Source organism: Triticum urartu, chromosome 1, assembly GCF_003073215.2.
Source record: "Triticum urartu cultivar G1812 chromosome 1, Tu2.1, whole genome shotgun sequence".
NCBI lineage: Eukaryota > Viridiplantae > Streptophyta > Magnoliopsida > Poales > Poaceae > Triticum > Triticum urartu.
In genome coordinates this window covers 513,298,239-513,304,804 of record NC_053022.1, presented here as the reverse complement: position 1 = coordinate 513,304,804, position 6,566 = coordinate 513,298,239, and positions in this window count along the sequence as shown.

Genomic DNA, 6,566 nt, shown 5'->3' with positions numbered 1-6,566 from the left:
AAGTACCTAGGTTTAGTGGAACCAATTCCACTGCCATAAGGCCATTGGCAAGTTGTGACAATGGACTTCATAGATGGCCTTCCACAATCAGGCAAGGCAAATTGCATTTTGGTGGTGGTCGACAAATTCACATGCTATGCATATTTCCTGCTACTTCAGCACCCATTCACTATAGCCAGAGTAGCTCAAGCATATTTGGATAACGTGTACAAACTCTATGGTTTGCCCAAGGCCATCATTTCGGACAGAGACACAGTATTCACGAGTAAATTTTGGCGAGAATTGTTTGCGTGCATCGGGTATGAACTCAAGATGAGCACTCCATATCACCCGCAGACGGACGGGCAATCTGAACGGGTCAATCAATGCCTCGAGATCTATTTATGGTGCTTCATTCATGCGTGCCCAAATCACTGGAGCCAGTTCCTGTCCTTGGCCGAGTTCTGGTACAATTCCAGCCACCACTCTGCACTGGACATGTCACCGTTCCAAGCACTATACGGGCACGAGCCAAGGCACTGGGGTATTGAAGCGGCCTCAGTATGCAAACTTCCAACACTGAAAGACTGGCTTGAAGAGCGCCAAAATGTGCAGCAAGTATTGTGTCAATATTTGCACAGGGTACGTCACATTATGAAGGTTCAAGCAAAGAAGAAATGATCTGATAGAGAATTCAATGCGGGCGACGCCGTATATGTCAAGTTGCAGCCATATGTGCAATCATCGGTGCATCATCGAGCCAACCACAAGCTGACATTCAGGTATTTTGGGCCGTTCAAGGTGCCCCGAAAGGTCAATTCGGCGGCGTACGAGCTGGCGCTGCCACAGGAATCATGGGTGCACCCGGTCTTTCATGTATCTGAGCTGCGTCAGGTACTTGACCCAGGTATAGAAGCTTCGGGTACTCTACATGTACCTCGTTCGTCAGATTTGTCTCCTGTTGAGGTCTTGGACAAACGCTGGAAGCAAACCCTGGCTGGATGTCGCGAGCAGTATTTGGTGCGCTGGTCAGATTTAGAAGTGCTGGATGCCTCGTGGGAAGATGCTCTAGCACTCACGGGGCGATATTCGGTTGTAGCAGCTTGGGGACAAGCTTGCTCTCAAGGAGCAGGGGATGTCAGCGACCCAAATACAATCGCGTCCCCGTTCATAGGAGCATGGCCAATTCCGAGAATGACCACGTGGCGACAGATGGGTCGATCTCGACCAATCAAGGGCAGGGGCGCGTCACGTCCAGGCCACATCGGATCCACCAACCGAACCGCATGCTTCTGGGGCCATAATGGGTGGGCTCTACTTAAAGGGTCGAGGAGCGTCTCGATCAGCATCCCTAGAGGATTAAGCGAACGACACGACACTGCTCAGTTCCTTTTACTTTCTTCTTCTCCTTTTGTAAGACAGAGCGACTCCTGTAAGCTACCCTGTGAGACATAAACAGAATCCAGATCAGGCTCTAACGTCACTTGAAGCTACATTGGTATTTCCCCAAAGACGAAGGGATGATGCAGCACAGCGGCAGAAGATATTTCCCTCCGATATGAAACCAAGGTTATCGAACCAGTAGGAGAACCAAGAAACACAGCGTGAACAGCCCCTGCACACAAATAACAACCACTCGCAACCCAACGTGTTAAAGGGGTTGTCAATCCCTTTCGGGTAACGGCGCCAGAAATGGCGTGTTGACGGGAGAAAGTTGTAAATGTTGATAGATCGAACGCCAAATAAAATAAATTGTAGCAATATATTTTTGGGTTTTTGGTTTAATAGATCTAAAAATAAAATCAAATAAAAAGTAGACCGCAAAGGCAAATATATAAGAAAGAAGACCCGAGGGCCGTAGGTTTCACTAGTGGCTTCTCTCGAGAAAAATAGCAAACGATCGGTAAACAAATTACTGTTGGGCAATTGATAGAACCTCAAATAATTATGAGGATATCCAGGCAATGATCATTACATAGGCATCACGTCCAAGATTAGTAGACCGACTCCTGCCTGCATCTACTACTATTACTCCACACATCGACCGCTATCCAGCATGCATCTAGTGTATTAAGTTCATGGAAAAATGGAGTAATGTAATAAGAACGACGACATGGTGTAGACAAGATCTGTTTATCTATGGCGGTAGATATAGATCCCATCTTTTTATCCTTAGTGGCAACGATACATACGTGTCGGTTCCCTTTCTGTCACTGGGATCAAGCACCGTAAGATCGAACCCACTACCGGGCACGTCTTCCCATTGCAAGATAAATAGATCAAGTTGGCCAAACAAAACCCAAATATCAGAGAAGAAATGCGAGGCTATAAGAGATCATGCATAAAAGAGATCAAAGAAACTCAAATACTTTCATGGATATAAAAAGATAGATCTGATCATAAACTCAAAGTTCATCGATCCCAACAAACATACCGCAAATGAGTTGCATCATATGGATCTCCAAGAGACCATTGTATTGAGAGTCAAGAGATAGATAGATGAAGCCATCTAGCTACTAACTACGGACCTAAAGGTCTACAAAGAACTACCCATGCATCATCGGAGAGGCACCAATGGAAGTGGTGAACCCATCCGTGATGGTGTCTAGATTGGATTTGGTGGTTCTGGACTCTGCGGTGGCTGGATAAATATTTCGTCGACTCCCCTAGGATTTTCGGATTTTCGGGGTATTTATAGAGCAAAGAGGCAGTTCGGGGGGCACCCGAGGTGGGCACAACCCACCAGGGCGCGCCAGGGCCTCCTGGCGCGCCCTGGTGGGATGTCCCCTCCTCGGGAACCCCCCCCCAGGTGCAACCAGGGCCCAATATCTTCCATCTGGTCCATAAAAAGTCTCCTTTAAGTTTCGTGGCATTTGGACTCCATTTGATATTGATTTTCTGTGATGTAAAAAACATGGATAAAACAGCAACTGGCACTTGGCACCATGTCAATAGGTTAGTACCAAAAATGATATAAAATGGCTATAAAATGATTATATAACATCCAAGACTGATAATAAAACAGCATGGAACAATAAAAAATTATAGATACGTTGGAGACGTATCAGCGTCCCCAAGCTTAACTCCTACTCGTCCTCGAGTAGGTAAGTGATAAAAACAGAATTTTTGATGTGGAGTGTTGTTCATCATGTCATATCATATTGTTTTCTTTATAGCGTGGACATTTGGACTTTCATATGATTCAAAGCAATATTCTAGTTTTGATATAATAATTTAGATACTCAAGCATATCAACAAGCAGCCATGTCTTTCAAAATATCAACGCTAAAATAAGTTATCCCTAGCCCGTCATGCTCAAACATTGATCCATTCATGAAACACACTCGAATATTAACTACATCCAATACTTAAGCATGATCATATTGCCTCCTAGTTGGTGCTTTTATAAGAGAAGATGGAGACTCAAAATAAAAATTGCATAAAGTAAAAGAAAGGCCCTTCGCAGAGGGAAGTAGGGATTTGTAGAGGTGCCAGAGCTCAAAGCAAAAAATTTGAGAGAAAAACATTTTGGGAGGTGTATCCATCCCACCAACGAAAACGACTTAGAGTTCCCAATACTTTCCATGCATAGATATATCATAGGCGGTTCACAAATAGAAAATAAAGTTTATTCCTTTTTCCACCATTACTTTCACTTTCCATGGCTAGCCGTATCCACGGGTGCCCTCCATACCAACACTTTCCAAGGAATTTATTATTTGACGACATAAAGTAAATTCATTTGTTTTTGCATTTCGGGACTGGGCATCCCTAATACCTTTGCCTTACTCTCGTGCAATGACAAGTGAATAAACACTCATCTTGAGAATAACACATCTAGCATGGAAAATATTAGCCACCCCTCACCAGTCCGCGGGCGAAACAAACACACAAAAGAGAAGTTTATTTTAAAAATTAGAGATGGCACATGCAAATTTGCTTAGAACAGCAAAAGAATACCGCATATAGGTAGATATAGTGGACTCATGTGGCAAAACTGGTTTAAAGGATTTTGGATGCACAAGTAGCGGTCATACTTAGTGCACAATGAAGGCTAGCAAAAGATTGGGAAGCGACCAATCAAGAAACGAATAATCTCATACGCAAGCATTAAGCATAATTAACACTGAATAATGCACCACAAGTAGGATATAATTTTCATTGCATGATTATTGACATTCGTGCATGCATAGGGAATCACAAATCTTAACACCAATATTCTTACTAAAGCATAATTACTGATCAAGATGACTCACATATCACATCATCATATCTCAAAACTATTACTAAGAATCAAGCTTATTTTGTCCAATGATCTTCATGACATTTTTTTTCTCTTTTTTTTCTTTACCCTTCTTGGATATCTATCACTTTGTGACTAATTTTCATGTGTTGCTTTTCATAAGCTCAAACAAATATAAGTGAATATCATGAGCATAACAAATTTTCTTTCTCTCAAAATGATTTAAGTGAAGCAACAGAGAATTTCTTCAAATTTTTACTAACTCTCAGATAAATCTAAGTGAAGCAAGAGAGCATTTCTTCAAAAATAAAAAAGCACACCATACTCGAAAATATATAAGTGAAGCACTAGAGCAAGTCCTAGCTCATAAAAGATTTAAGTGAAGCATAGATAGCAATTCTAACAAGTCATGACATAATTTTGGCTCTCTCAAATAGGTGTATCCAGCAAGGAATGATGACCTAGAACACAAAATAAAACAAGCAAAGACACATATCATACAAGACGCTCCAAGAAAAATACATATCATGTGACGAATAAAAATATAGTCTCGAGTAAAATACTGATAGTTGTTGGAAGAAAGCGGGGATGCCACTCGGGGGCATCCCCAAGCTTAGTTGGTTGCTCATTCTTGGATAATAGCTTGGGATGCCAGGGAATCCCCAAGCTTAGGCTCTTACATCCTTCCTTCATCCATCGTAAGATAATCCAAAACTTGGAAACTTCAATCACCCAAAGCTCAAGAAAGCCTTCGTGAGATCCGTTAGTATAAGAATAATAAATCACTAATTTAAGTCCTGTATCAAATCAATTCATATTTTGTTTTTGTATTATATCTACGTATTCCAACTTTTCTATGACAAAAAATCATCAAAGAAAACCATAGAGCCATCAAAATAAGCACACAACACAAAGAAAACAGAATCTGTCAAAACAGAACAGTCTGTAGCAATTTGACTATTTCAAATACTTATGTAACTCCAAAAACTCTGAAAAATTAGGATGACCTGATAAATTTGTATATTGATCTACTGAAATTGGAATGGGTATTTTATCCTCTCTGGTAAAAAAATGAAAATTAATTTAGTAAGCATAAAAGTTTCTGTTTTTTCAGCAAGATCAAACAACTATTGCCCAAGATGATCCTAAAGGCTTTACTTGGCATAAACACTAATTAAAACACGAAAAATACAATCATATCAGTAGAATAATTGTGCTAACACACAAAAACAGGAAACAAAAAGCAAAAATAAATTTTATTCATTAGGTTGCCTCCCAACAAGCGCTATAGTTTTACGCCCTTAGCTAGGCATAAAGCGAGGATCTAAGTTTTGTCATCTTTGTCCAACTCTTCAATCAAACACTTAGATTCCTTCAAAGATTTAACATAAAGACTTTCAGTAGCAATACTTCTAGGAGTAAATTTAAAGATTTCATTCTTGCAAAAAGGATCTCTTATCACTTCAACAAAATCAGGGTGGATACTAATCATCTTCAGATCTTCTTTATTGCTATCACTAGAAGTTGCACCCTTGTTTCTGGATCTCCTACTCTTTACGGGAGTTTCCTCAATAATTTTAGTGGTAGTAAAAGTCATGCTTAGATTACTAAATTTTTCCTCCAATTTATCAATCTGAGACGGACTTTCTTCTATTATTTCATGGATTAATGTACCCCTCTCTTTTAACAACTTAAAAATATCGCCCGCTTTCGACCCAAGATTAGTAGAAAAATTATGCATCTTTTTATGTATAATTTCCATATGATCTTCAGTGAGCATTTATTTATAGCGTCTAGTCTTTCCATAACATGCTCAAGAGTCAAAATTGTTTCATTAACCATAAGAGGTGGTGAGCCCACTAAATTTCCCATATCATTAAGAGCATCAAAAGAAGGACTCATTAAGAAATTTCCACCGATAATCGTATCAAACACGAATCTATACCAAGTGGTGATGCCAACATATAAACAACGCAGAAGCACAATGGTAGATTGCTTATGGATAGATCTATTGTGAGCATTGCAAATTCTATACCAAGCATCTTTTAAACTTTCTCCTCCCCTTTGTTTAAAGTTGAGAACCTTGTTCTCGGGAGTAGAAGCAATAGAGGAGGAATTACCCATAACGGCAAACAAGATCTCACACAAAAAAACAGATCCGGTAAGAAAACGGCGAACAGAAAAGGAGAGGTGAATAAAACGGCAAATTTTTGTGAAGTGGGAGAGAGGAAAACGAGAGGCAAATGGCAAATAATGTAAATTTTAAGGAGATGAGATTTGTGATTAGGAACCTAGTTATGATGAAGATCCTCCCTGGCAATAGCGCCAGAAATTCCTTTTGATG